Source organism: Mustela nivalis (assembly GCF_964662115.1).
Source record: "Mustela nivalis genome assembly, chromosome: 6".
Classification (NCBI taxonomy): domain Eukaryota; kingdom Metazoa; phylum Chordata; class Mammalia; order Carnivora; family Mustelidae; genus Mustela; species Mustela nivalis.
The window spans coordinates 31,865,075-31,879,547 of NC_139025.1; the positions used below are offsets into that span (position 1 = coordinate 31,865,075).

The 14,473-nt window shown below is 46.0% G+C and overlaps 2 long non-coding RNA genes across 3 annotated transcripts in view; one reads left to right on the forward strand and one right to left on the reverse strand.

The window, feature by feature from the left end:
* The first annotated feature begins 2,790 nt into the window (after positions 1-2,790).
* On the forward strand, positions 2,791-3,663 carry LOC309866351. The gene is made up of 2 exons (XR_014312591.1): positions 2,791-2,917; positions 3,315-3,663. It is a non-coding gene; the product is annotated as an uncharacterized lncRNA (long non-coding RNA).
* The window catches only part of LOC309866352, a 28,860-nt gene continuing 17,302 nt past the window's right edge, over positions 2,916-14,473 (reverse strand). For both annotated transcript variants that reach the window (XR_014312592.1, XR_014312593.1), the window contains exons 2-5: positions 5,891-5,969; positions 5,023-5,199; positions 4,843-4,914; positions 2,916-3,093 (exon numbers count right to left, since the gene is read on the reverse strand). This is a non-coding gene — a long non-coding RNA (uncharacterized lncRNA). The remainder of the gene's footprint in view (positions 3,094-4,842; positions 4,915-5,022; positions 5,200-5,890; positions 5,970-14,473) is intronic.

Consider the following 14,473-nt stretch of genomic DNA (forward strand, 5'->3'; position numbering starts at 1 on the left):
AACAACAACCCTTTGCAACCTCTCCAGAGCTCTCCTTCCTTTCTGTGGCATTTTGGACAAGTCTCAGTTTAGCTTCTATTTCCTTCTGTGTTATATTGCAGGGTCAGGGGTGAGTCACTTTTCTCCTTTTATAAATACTGGCTCCCCAGCCTCTCCTCTCTTCCCATTTCCCTACCTGCCTGAATTCCACTGGCCTCCTATAGAACTGAGCAAAAGGCTCTTTACATTCTGCTATGGGTCTTGCTCATTTTTTCTGCAACATTGGGGTGATATTTCCTGGCCGAGGTTAAATATTTTTATGCCATTGAAAAGATAATTCTTAAAATGAGGGTTAAGAATCATTTAGATGTAGAAATTCTAATTTGGGAAGAGTCTTTTTTTTAATTAAAAACTCTCAATTTTTAAAAATTTGACAGCTTTAGGGGCGCCAGTGTGGCTCAGTTGGTTGAGCAACTGCCTTCAGCTCAGGTCATGATCCTGGACTTCCAGGATCGAGTCCCACATCGGGCTCCCAGCTCTTTGGGGAGTCTGCTTCTCCCTCTGACCTCCTCCTTTCTCATGCTCTCTCTCACTCATTCTCCCTCAAATAAATAAATAAAATCTTAAAAAAAAAAATTTGACAGCTTTATTGAGGTCCAGTTCACATACCATATAATCACAATTTAAATGTCTAATTATATATTTAAAGTTTTAGTATATTTGCAGAGTTGTGCAAGCATTACCACAATCAACATCTTCATGATCCCAAAAAGAAACTCTAAACGCATGCAGGCACATCCTACCCCCCCTCCACTCCCCCCAAACACAACCAATAAGCTACTATCCAGAGATTTGCCCATTCCAAACATTTCGTATAAATGTCTCATATAGTATGTGGACTTCAGAATTAATTTTTTGTATCTTATGGCTACCATAATGACTTTTAAGGCCAGAGTTAATTTTTTATTTTCATTTATTTATCAAGACCCTACCTTTCCTAAAAGGACTTAAACTGGCTCTTGGAGTTGGTAGTATTCCTGGGGCCTCCCAGATTTCCAGTATAAATCTTAACATTCTAAGCCTGGATATTGGAAGATGGCTTAGGGTTGGACCCAGGTTGGTGGTGAAGAGTCAATCATGCCAGTTTGTATGGGGCTGTGGGGTCCCTGGGACTTGGGACTTCTGGTGCTAAAACTAGGAGAGTCCTAGCAAACTGGAATGAGTTGGTCACTCGTATGAGTCACAGGGCATGGTTTTCTTTCTCCCTCTTTCAGGAATGCAACGAGGAGCTTCCCTTTCATCACTGAAAGGGCAAGAAGTAAAGGACAGAAAAGGTTGGGAATTAATACTTGGTATCTGTGTTGCTGTCGTTGTTATGTTTAACAACAGGAATGACAGCTACCATTTATTAGGACCTACTGTGTGCTAAGTACTCGGTAAGCACAACTTTATACATGTAGCCACTAATTTTGACAACAATCCTTCAAATTAAGTATATCATCACCATTTTACACATGAGGAAACAGTCTCATGGAGATTTTTGTAACATTAAAAACTACATGGGTCTTCTGGGTGGCATAGTCGGTTGAGCACCCTCTTGGTTTCTGCTCAGGTTGTGATCTCAGTGTTGTGAGATCAAGCCCTGTGTCGGGCTCTGCACTCAGTTCGGAGTCTGCTTGAGATTCTCTCTCCCTCTGCCCCACGCCCTCCCCGCTGCTTCTCTGAAATACATAAATAAATCTTAAAAAAAAAAAAAAAAAAACCTCCAAAGCATGTATGTTGCAAAACAAGAATTCGTTCTTGTCTGTCCAAAAGTTGAACTTATCCAAATACGTCATATGTATATAGGGCCCTTCTTACCCCCAATAAAAATAGCAAATAATGCCAGAAATTGTCCTCACATATTTCTTGATCTTTTTGAAAGTGCTTTCTTGCGTACCAGCTTATGTTATCTGCACAACATTCCCATAAAACGAGACATTAATTAACCCCCTATTTTGAAGGACAAGGAAGTTGAGACACCAAGCGGTTACCAGCTTGTCTGACCTCACGCGGGAGTTAGCTTGGGGTTTCTTGTTTTGATTCAAGATTCCTTGAGTAGTCTCCAAAGCCCCGTGACGGTGAATAAGTAAACGCACCTGACCTCAGAGGATCTGGACTCTTCCAGCTATCTTCACGCAGGGAGTCAGAGTCCACGATGGGTGGGCCAGGCAGGGCTGAACCAGCAGATCTGAGGGGCAGTTCCCACCCTGGGGAGGAAGATCCTAAGGTCAGGCGGTTGGTTGTCTGAATACATAGGCCTGTGCCATCATCCTTCCTCAGATATTCGGGAGCCTATGACCCCAGACATGTCATTCTCAGTGACCAGGCTCGGTGACCCCGGCCCTGGTGGCCATTAGTCATGGAGCTTTGCAGAGGTCAGAGGTCAGAGGTCAGAGCAGGGCTGCTCAAGCAAGGAGTCCCTGTCCTGGGAAAAAGGACACCTGAGGCAGTGCGCATCTAATACTGCCCAGTCAGTAAGTCTAAGAGAGTGACCAAAACCCCTCCTGTTTTTCTGAAGCACTGACAAGTCTTTGACATTTTTATCTGGTAAAAATCAGGTGAACTGGATGAAAGCGTTGGCTGGGTTATACACTCAAGCAAAAGCCAAGATGGCAAAGAGAGTGTCTACCTGCTCTGTCTTCAGATGATAACTGTCCAGCTCCCCCCTCAACAGGTTCTAGTCTAGTCACCCTGTTTCCCTTTGCCCCGGGGCTGGGCAGTGACTCTGGGAGTCAACCAGCTGGGAAGAAAGGAGGCAGTGGGGGCAGCCCCAGGGCCTGAGGCTCTGGCAGACACAAACCACATACACATGGCTCCTGGTCATTTGACACTGCCTTCCCTTCAGGACTTTCTTCCTCCAGACTGCCTGGGCATTCCACTCTCAGGTGACTTCAAGGTGAGTTGGCTCAGCCAGCTGCAGGGGGATGAAGGACTAGGAGGCACCCCCTCCTTCAGACTTTCTGGAGAGACAGAGGCTGAGCTGTAAAGTTCTGGCCAACTTACATCAGACCGTCTGCCAGGCACTGTGTTAATGGCTTTCCATCTGTGATTTTATGCAATCCTTGCAGGAACCTGTAAAGTAGGTATGAATTCTATGATCTCCATTTTACGGATTAGGAAACAGGTACAGAGAGGGAAAGATAAGGCCGAGACCATAGTTACTAAGGAGGAAAGGCCTACCTAACCTCTTTGGGAATACAACCGCAATTTGCAGTAGGAAAGACAATGTGATTTTTATTTTTTTAATTTTTTAATTTTTTAAAAAAGATTTTATTTATTTTTTTATTTGACAGAGACACAGCAAGAGAGGAAACACAAGCAGGAATGAGAGAGGAAAAAGCAGGCTTCCAGAAGAGCAGGGATCCCGATGCGGGGCTTGAGCCCAGGCCCCTGGGATCATGCTCTGAGTCGAAGGCAGATGCTTAACAACAGCCACCCAGACGCCCCCAAATGTGATTTTTAAAGAGGTACCACAGCCCATTCCCTGCAGTGCTGGAACCTCCCTGGACTCTCTTTCAAGAACCAACTGCGAACTTGCCAAGATTTTTGTGAGCCAACTATTAAACACAGACTTTATTAAAAATAAAATTATATATGTAAAATTAAATAAATGATATCTTAAGTAATAAATACTCAAAACTTACCACTTCCCAATTACTTTACTACATTGTATCCTTATCTAATAAGGTTTCCAAGTTTATTTACATCAATTATATACTTAGGGTGGGAATGCCATGTACTGTGCTACTTAGGATCTCTTCCCAAATCCATGTTCAATAACACCTCCTTGACAGCTTGAAATCACACAGGGTAGAATTTTTTACATCACAGAAATTAGCCAAGCTACTAATCAGACCACCCCCAGCCCAGAACAAGTTGTTAAACATTTAACCAGCCCCTGTGTCTGCAGAAGCCACTGTGTGGAAATGCAGAATCCAGCATAGGTGGCCCAGGGCTAGACACACTCACCAGCAAAGCCAGTAGGGTGAGTGAGGATAGGGAACATGTGGGTACCTTGAGGAGACAGCCAGACCCCAGTGTGTCAGTTCCATCTGCCTCCACCGAGGTGCACTGTGAAGATTTCTTTTTTCTTTTTTAGATTTCCCCAGGTAGAGCTGGATCTCCATTTACCAAGGGAGAAGAAGGGGCAGGAACCTAAGAAGCCTGCCTGGAAGGAGGAGAGGCAGATCAGAGTCTCTTGTGAATGCTGACCTCTACTGGTGGGAATGAGAATGCAGGCTTCTGCTTTGTTACCTTATGACAAGGTTCTCTCCCTCCCACCAAGCACAGCCCTGATGCTTGCCAGCACCAGGCACTGGCACAGTCCTTGTGGAACAGACAAATGGACCATGGAAAGAGGCACCTGCGTCAGACCAGAGGATTTCAATTACTCGCTCAGAATTTAGGCCTCTTTGGATAGCAAATATTTTATAGCACCCCTTACTGTCAGTTACAGATAACAGTTACAGATAATACATATAACTGTAAAAACTAAATGCATGCATATGTTCACCAAAAGACATCAGCACGAATGTTCACAGCACCATTATTCACAATAGCAAGAAGCTGGAAGCAACCCCAAAGTCCACCTACAGTAGGACAGATAAATACATCGTGGTAGAGGTGTACAGCGGACCACTATGGAGGCATGAGAAAGAACAAGCTTCCAATTCAGGCACAACACTGACGAATCTCACAAATGTGATTGTGATCGAAAGAAGCAAGACACAAAGAAAGTCTACACCATATGATTCCACTTATATAAAGTTCCAAGAGAGGCAAAATTAATGGACAGGGTGTTAGAAGTCAGAATGGTGTTACCTTTAGGGGAAACCATGCAGGCAGGCAGCAGGAAGGGACTCCCAGGATACTGAGAATGTTCTGGTTCTTGATCTGAGTACGGGTTACACAGGTGTGTTCATTTTGCAAAAGTTCATAGAGTACATAATTATGATTAGCTCACTTTTTTTGCAGTACGTAGTTATTCAATAAAAGGTTTACGGAGCAGGGCACCTGGGTGGTTCAGTCAGTTAAGCAGCTGACTCTTGATTTCAGCTCACATTGTGATCGCATGATCCTGGGATCCTGTACTGGGCTCCACACCCAGAACAGAGTCTGCTTGGGATTCTCTCTTCCTCTTCTTCTGCCCCTCCCCTTGCTCGTGCTTTCTCTCTCTCTCTAAAAATAAATAAATAAATAAATATTTCTTTTAAAAGTATACCCAGCAAAATCAGCTCATTAGTTTAACGCTTGCACCTAGAATCCTCATGGCTTTGGTAACTCTACATGCAGATGGATATAGGTATGCAGTTTTAGAAACTCAAGTACCTTGTGTAGTATATCTGCCTGGTGCATGACTCTTGTGAAATGATGAGCTCTTGGTAAAATGCTGAAAAATAAAACATACCCTTTTAGCAATTTGCATGATAGTTGTAATTTGGATCATTAGGAACAGGTTGTTTTTCCTGCATAGACATCCAGTAGGGCATACAAGAGTGTGCAGAGCACAGGGTGGTTCCTGCCCTGCAGAGCTGTCCTGTCCATTGCAGACTGACCAGTGGCCCCTGCCCCTGCCTGTGCTATGGGGATGATGGCAGTATCCATCTTGTAAGACTGTCATGGAGTTCACTTCAATAAAGTTCTTAGAACAGAGTCTTGCATACAGTGAGCACAAAATCAGTGCTTGATGTTGTTATCACCCTGACTGCCTACCTGCTAAATGCCGGTGGGTCTGTCAATCATTGTAACAACCAAAAATACTCCCACAGGTGTCCAGACAACCCCTAGGGAGTGACCCTGCCATTGCGAGCCGTGGTTTGAGACCCAGCTGGACCAAAGCTTATGCAATACCATTCCTTTACTCACTCACCCGTTCATGTGTTCATTCCTTCACTGAGTCTGTGCTGAGGACGGCTTTCTTCCAGGCTCGACCTCCAGTTGCCACCAGGCTGAGTGGGGAGACAAAGATGTCCACAAAAGACAACAGCACACTGTGACAAATGTTTGCACAGCCCAGCAGCAACAGATTGTCTATCTTTGGCTCTAGCCTGCTGCCGAGGCGTTTGGTCTCCCTTGTGGTTTGTTTGTTTTAATTTTTTTATTTAGTTGCCAGTATTTGAAAAATCAGAAGATTTCACATAAAATACCCAGCCTTTCGGCTTCTCTTTAAAAAACGCAAAGCTCTAGAAACACTGGGCCTGCATTCGTGTGTGGCCGGGGGCCCTGTATTTGCCACAACCCTGACTTGACGTGCATTTCCTTTCTTCCCTTGAAGACCCTGGAGCTTGGGGCCACTGTCACAGATCCATCTGCTGGTAGCTATGGGGACCCTGAGGAAAACTAAAAGCTTCCAAGAGGGCCAGAGGAGTGAGGCTTGACGGCTCAGTGGGAAGCAGCTCAAGCAGGGACAGGGTACAGGGAGGACCCAGCATGTTCAAAGGCCGTGCTCTGAAAACAGTGCCGTGTCTGAGCTCGAGTCCCAGGTCCATGGAGACACATGGCAGCCGAGGGAGGCCTGGGAGCAGCTGGGAGCCAGGCCAGAGCTTTGAACTTCCCAGGCCTGAGACCAGACCGCTTTCTCTGCATACTTGCTTGACAGAGGTACAAGTTCAATCTAAGAATGAGTGCCAAGGGTGAGGTGCTGTCAGACACTGCCTGCAGTGTCTTTGTACCTGGACTTGCCTATCACCCGCCTGGAGGTTGGAAGAGCTTGGGAGATGTGCAAGAAATACGGAAGAAAGTGGTGGTCCCTGGGGCTGACCTAATATCTGATTGAAGGGGGCCTGAAATACACCATTCACAGCCTAACTCAGTGCTTTTCAGAATGTGATGTGCCCACAGATCACGTGGGGGTCTTGTTAAAATGCAGATTCCAATTTAGCAGGTCTGGGATGGAGCCTGAGGCTCTGCATTTCAAACAAACCACCAGGAATGCTATTCTGCTAGTCTGAAACTACACTTGGGGCTTCTAGTTTATGTTTTTTTTTTTTTCACTGCGGCACTGTCGATATTTCGGTAATTCCTTGTCATGGGGGACTGTCCTGTACATTGCAGGACATTGAACAGGATCCCTAATCTCTACCCACCAGAGGACAGTAGTAACCCCCTAATCGTGACAACAAAAAATGCCTCCGGATATTGTCACATGTTTCCTGGGGGACGGAGGGGGCATCAGAACTGCTCTCTGTTGAGATCCACTGCTGTAGGGTGTCCGTGAATTCTTAAAATCTAAGAGTTTATATGTTTATGGGTTTTACTGAAAAATAGAGAAACTTCAAGGCACTGAGGCAGAGCAGATCACGTAATTTGTGGGGCTCGGTGCAAAATAAAATATGGGTGCTCTTGAGCAAAGCTTCTGCCTTTAGAAATACTTCATCACTTTTAAACATAATAGAGATGATAGGGATATATTAGGAATAACAAACTCACAGATCATAAAAAATTATTTGGGGTATCATTATGCCATAAATAATAATATTTTATGAATGTTAGATCTAGAATAATCCTAAGGATTTTCCAACCTGTTTCCCTGTAAATTCATTGATTAGGTCATCCAAATGTATAATTTTAGCTACTTTATTTTCAATCATCGTAATTGAGAGTGATGTTAGTTGCTCCTGGCAAATGCAAGATCGCAAATAATTTTCGATGATTTTTAATCTTGAGAAGGAATCTTCTGCTGACGTAACTGTTCCTGAAGCTGTTAAGAATATTTGACAGGTTGTGACAACATTTCTGATGAATTATTTCAAAATATAAAGTTCAGGGGTGCCTGGGTGGCTCAGTGGGTTGAGCCTCTGCCTTCGGCTCAGGTCATGATCTCAGGGTCCTGGGATCAAGTCCTACATTGGGCTCTCTGCTCCGCAGGGAGCCTGCTTCCCCCTTCTCTCTGCCTGACTCTCTGCCTACTTGTGCTCTCTCTCTGTCAAATAAATAAATAAAATCTTAAAAAGAAAATATATATATATATACATGTATATATATATATATAAAGTTCAGAGCACTTAGAGCTGACGATTCTTGTGGAACAACTTTTCTAAGCAGATTTAATTCTTCATACAAATCAGTTTCATGCAAGTCTGAATTTGATCTTAAATGTAAGTTTACACAATGGCCTTTGAATGTTTCCACTAATATTTGCTGTAACTTGTGGAGGTCATACCAGAAACCGAAAGTGACTTCAGCTATTGCGCATAATTTAAAACACCTACTTATGCGTTCTTTCACTGTATCTTCAATTACAAGAACAGATTAATTTTGAACTTGTCTTGCTTGTTAATAACTGATTTAGCTGAAGCTTCCTGGGAATACAGTGTTCTTTTGCAGTGAATGCGACGACCTTTAAATCTCATTTCTCTTTCTCGGTCTATGAATATTTGCTCTGCCATTTTGCAGCAGTTTCCAGAATTGCAGATTCTAAACTTCTTTATGAATTCTAATAACTTCCTGACAGGCTCCTTCGCAGTGTCTATGCATATGTTTTAATTGAGTAATAATCTACTGACAAATTGACTGCCCGGGTCCCAGCAGCACCTGTCCGGGGGCTCTGATCCAAGAGTTCATATTGGTATAGACACTGCAAGAATAGGCTCCAGGAATGCGGATGGGCCACCCGCCTGGGGTCCTTGCCCCTTGTAGAGCTCCTCCACCCTCCTACAGTGGCTGCTGCTGCTGTCACTGCCCCGGTCCGCCCTGGGCCTGGCCTGGCCACCTCGGGGCCCAGTGGTGCTGTAGACTGTCCAGGACTGCGTGCGTGTGCCAGGCCACGAGGCCCGTTGCTCTGCGTGTCCTGCTGTGTGCGTCACCCAGGTTCCTTATTTATGCAGGTTCCGTGGACCCACTGGATTTCACTTACAGAACACCCGCTTAACCTATCACAGATAAAATTATTAAGAATTTCAAGACTGAGACAGAAGCAAAGCCTTGACACCCAGGCAGGGTCTTCTGAGCACAGGGCCTCGCTCAGTGACGCAGGCAGCATACCCAGGAAGCCTGCCACGCACAGGGTAGCAGTGCAAGAGATGAGGCTTAGTGAAAGCAAGTCCCAGGAGAAACCAGGGGCTTCTCCAAGGCAGCAGGAGCATGGATGGAAAGCGGAGCTGGGCTTGAAGATTCTTTTTTTTTTTTTTTTAAAGATTTTATTTATTTATTTGACAGAGAGAGATCACAAGCAGGCAGAGAGGCAGGCAGAGAGAGAGGAGGAAGCAGGCTCCCTGCTGAGCAGAGAGCCCGATGCGGGGCTCGATCCCAGGACTCTGAGATCATAACCTGAGCCGAAGGCAGCGGCTCAACCCACTGAGCCACCCAGGCGCCACCAGGGCTTGAAGATTCTGAGGGCAATTGCGGTGTGGCCCTGATTTTAGAATCAACATAGGCCTCTTCCGCATGGCTCCACTCGGGCTCTGTGGGGCAGGCGGCTCTGCACTCCAGAGCATGTCTCAGGGGCCCGCTGGCGCCCACAGTTTGTTAGGGAGCGCCTACCGCTAACTTTAAGCACGCCCCCCCATCACTGCTAACTGCATTGCCTGCACGTTCTCTCTTCACTGTTCTCACTCCAACCATTTCCCTTCCTCTCTCTTCTCCGTCCTATCCCCTTTGCAGAGCTGTCTGGCCCAGATCTCCCTCGGTGGTAAGAAATACATCCAGAGAAAGATTAATTTCAGAGCAGCTAGAAGGATGAAAGCTTCTCCCCAAGGCGAAGAACAAATTGAAAAAATATGACAAATGGAAACTGGCCTCAAAACGCAGATACATTTTGAAGGTTTTGGTGAAATCCAAGCCTCCAGCGGCTCGAAGGGAATGTCGCCGCAGCTTCTGAAGTCACCGCCCAAGAACATCTCATCTGGGGCTGAGATGAACAGTGACAACAGAGAATTTGCTCGGCTGATGGAACATCCTGGCCCCAGATACCCAATGTCAGGGATGTCCCTGGGGCTGCAGCTTCTAATAGATGACATGTGTGCCCAAGGTCCCGGTAAAGGAGCGCATTCTCATTCATGACAACCCTGTGAAACAGGAATCAGTAGTCAGCTTAGTGATGGGAAACAGGGGCGCAGGAGTCCAGTAACTAGCTCAGAGCCTCCCAGCTGGTTAAGTGTCAGAGCCAGGACTCAAACCCCAGTCTGCATGACTCCACATCCAGTGTTCTTTTTCTCAGCACTGTGGGAGAATGTGTCTCTGCCCCAACCCTGCCCTTTGGCAAATCTGCACAATCAGCAAAGGGTAGATTTCACTATGTCTTTTCAAACCCCCGGCTTTGCTCTCTGCCCTGACTCAGCTATCCAGGGCCTCACGCTGGCAATGCTGGTGTTTCAGGCATGGGGGCACACCCTTGCTGAGAGGCCCATCCTCTAGCTGGCATACCTCTCTGGTCCCTCGCATCACCTATTCCAAAAGGGGGCTAAGACCAGCTCTGTTTCAGCATCTGGGCTTCGTGTGCAAAAACGGGGTTTGTGGATTTGGTGCCGATATTACTCCTACTCTGTTTCAAAGCCTGACTCCTTGGCAAATTTCAGGCCTTCAGTTTTTCCCATTTTTAAAATGGGGAGGCTGAGTGTAGAGCTGGGGGAGGGAGGACTATCCATTGAGTATCACGTAGGCGAGGTGTCAAGGAAATGTTCACAGGAACACTTGTTCCATGCCCTTTCTTTCCGTCTGAAATGACTCACTGTGATTTCAGTCTCCTGAGCACTGAGCGGGCTCCCCGGGGACCCCTGACAGCTGACCCTCGCTCGGGTCTTTGTTGGACAGTTCTGTGAGCTATCCAAATCCCAGGCCGAGCCTGCTGCCTGCCCAGCAATCTGAATGCTGGCCAGCCACGGGCAACATCTGCTCCAGAGGCTTAATCCAGCATTTGGAAGCGTTCCCTTCCCAAATCTCTGGCCTGGCACCGCTCCCAGCCCCAGTCAGCAAACAGCTGCTGCATTTATGTGGCTGTTCCTGCAAGGGCTTTGTATGGTCTAGGGAGCAGCTTTGATGTCCCTGGAGCGGGGAAGGGCTGAGGACAGAGGGAGGAGACACAACATTGAGAAGACAGGAAGGCCTGCACGGGCTTGCTCCGGCTCCAGAACTTCCACGCGGCCCCCAAAGCCTCAAGGAGCCCACAGATGTGACTTATGCATTTCAAACTCAACTTTGTTTTGTTTTGTTTTGGTTTGGTTTGGTTTTTTGTTTGTTTGTTTTTGTTTTAGATTTTATTTATTTATTTGGAAGAGAGAGAGACAACGAGAGAGCATGGGCAGGTGGTGGAGGGAGCAGCAGAGGCAGAGGGAGAGGCAGACGCCCCACCAAACAGGGAGCCCAACTCAGGCCTCCATCTCAGGACCCTGAGATCATGACCTGAGCCGAATGCAGATGCTTAACCGACTGAGCCACCCAGGTGCCCCTGAGATCCAACTTTGATACCAGGCCTCAGGCAGAAATACTTGTCAGTTCTAGCAGTGGACTGTGGAGTTTGGAGTTAAGAGGGGTGTCTGGGAATGTACCTTTTCACCTAGTTACAGGGCATTTAAATATTCTGTGATCTCGTTCACAAAGACGCTCTCTCTGTGGCACTGCCATCTGAGTTCCCCAGCACCTCAGATGATTCTAACGTGGTGCTCTATAACATGCCTTGGAAGAGGACAAGGCTTTTGTGACAAGTAATGACACAGAAGCTCAAAAATATCTTGTGTTTTGATGGTGGTTGTAGCAATTTTGCAGAGAAAGCCACATAATTAATTATTCCAGGAGTTCCAGAGAATTCCAGGGCCCAACAAACAACCTAACTCAGGGATCTAAGATCCCCATGGCCTCTTCAACCCCTGAGATGTGTTACAGGTCCTCCAGGCCACTCCTTCCCCTCCCCCCCCCCCCCCGACTCCCAGCCCCCTGCCCTTTCCCAGTGGGGCCCTCTGGAGTCTTTCTAGCAGCACTGAGTGTTCACTTTGTGAAACCATCCTCAGATCGCTCGGGTTTCTCTCCCTGTGCACCCCCAATACACTGTTCTCTAGCCTGCCTCAGCCTCTGCCCTCTGACTCTAACCCCCTTACACATGTCCACTCCACGCCAGAGCCCCTTAGAGCCAAGGTTCTTAGCAACTCCACACCTCATACTATCCCAACCCTCCTAGGACAGACTCTCTTAGGACATGTTGGGTTCAGGAACAGGATTTGGTGAAAGCCCATCACCACTGACTGATCATTTTCCACACACACCCTTGGCGGGGGTGGGAGTGGCAAAGCCCCTCCTGGTCTCTTATACCCACAGCCTAGAGGCCTTATCCCTTTCTCCCTGAAACTGACATCACTGGTTGCAGAACGGAGCACCAATGAGACTCCTGAGTGCTTCTTTCTGATGACAGGGACACAGGTTCTATAGGGAGCTGAGAGATTGCCAGCTCACTCCTTCCTGTTGTGGGTATCCTTAACATCATCGGAACATCTTCATGAGCACCACATCAATTTTAGGGAGCACTTATGGACTCTTATGACATTTATAGGTCCTCAGGCATTTTCCTGGGCCATTGTTTCAGTTAGTATTACCTTTAACAGAGATCTAACTACTGTGGCTTAAACATACTCACTATAGCTGCCATAGCTCCAGCCATCACATCCACATTCCGGTAGTAAGAAGAAGAGGCAGGAGAAAAGGGGGTGTTTTCTTAGAAGCCCCACTCAACTACTTACATCTTATTGGCCACTCCTATTTGCAAGGAAGACTAGGAGTGTAATATTTTACCTGGGCACACTTCTAGTCCAAGGAAAGTTAGAGTTCTCTATTAAATAAGATGGTAAGAATGGATATTGGATAAGCAATTAGCAATCTCTGCCTACTGCTTTTTTAATACTTTATCTTTCTTATAACTCTTGGGCTGGATATATTTTGGAAGTCTGAATCCCTTGGATTTTATAAAGGTGGTATGGGGCCTTTAGTGCAAATTCTGTAACATCCCTACCGATGTTTGGTTATAGCATGAGGCAGCCCACATTCATTTTTCTGTAGCGAAATGTTTAAAACTATATATAACTTCACCTTAGTCCAGGTCAGGAGTATATAACTTATGGTTTCTTTACAATGAAACTTATCCATAATGAATTTACAATGTATTTATACAACATTGCTTTAAATAGAGCTTCCCTGGACAGACCCCTAAGCAGGCACTCTTGTGTTCTTTCAGCATGGCTCTGGGCATCATCATAAGGAGCTGAGTTCCCACAGGTCTCTCTTCCCCCCATGCACTAGCTTTGGAATTAGACCCATATTCTAGTTTTGGCTTCACCACTTAAAGCTGTATGACCTTGACTGAGTTACTTAACTTCTCCAAAGAAGAAGAGCCATGGTTTCTTCCTAAATAAAATGCAGATACAGGGTTACCAGTTTCTTATTCAGAACTAAAATCCCAGAAGTTCTGGGCACCTGGGTGGCTCAGTGGGTTAAGCCTCTACCTTTAGCTCAGGTCATGATCTCAGGGTCCTGGGATTGAGCTCCACATCGGGCTCTCTGCTCAACAGGGAGCCTGCTTCCCCCCCTCTCTCTGCCTGCCTCTTCGCCTATTTGTGATCTGTGTGTGTGTGTGTATGTGTCAAATAAATAAATAGAATATTTCTTTCTTTCTTTTTTTTTTTTTAAGATTTATTTATTTATTTGACAGAGAGAGATTACAAGTAGGCAGAGAGGCAGGCAGAGAGAGAGAGGAGGAAGCAGGCTCCCTGCTGAGCAGAGAGCCCGATGCGGGACTCAATCCCAGGACCCTGAGATCATGACCTGAGCCAAAGGCAGCGGCTTAACCCCCTGAGCCACCCAGGCGCCCCACTAATTTCTTTCTTATACAGTCCCAAGCTCCTACTCTTTACCATTATTTATATAAAATAACACATCTTTGTATTACATGCACAATGTACAAAATTCAAAACATACCAAAGTGGGAAGTAAAACTAGTCTCTCGCCAGTTCTTCCCAGAGACAATGGCAGTGACTTTTTCATGTATCTTTCCAGAGATAGCTCCTCATTTAGAAATTACCAAGTGTTTCCAGTGGAAAATGGCATTAAAAGTGGTTTCTTTAAAAAAAAAAAAAGTGATTATTTTTCCTTCTGTGTCCTATTTATATATTCTTGTGGTTTTATGCTGATTATTTAACCCTCTGTTTTGTCTTTGGTAAAACATACAATATTTTTATAGGTATACATTGTCAAGATATATAGATCTATCTATGGAGATGCAATATTATCTGTGTAGCGCGTATGGATGACATGCTCATCCCAGAGTCCAGCCCAAGCAGGCAACTAATCCCCTCCGCTCCTGGTCATGGGTCAGGCTGAAACACAGTGGGGCCCAGGCTCTAAATGTCGGGCACGTGCTGGCCACTGATGGATATTCTCCCCTGGAGATACCCTCTTGTGTAATGAGGAAGTAACTAAGTGGCATGTCAGGATAGGCAGGCCTCAAGACCTTTCCAGAGTTCTTGTCCCCCCT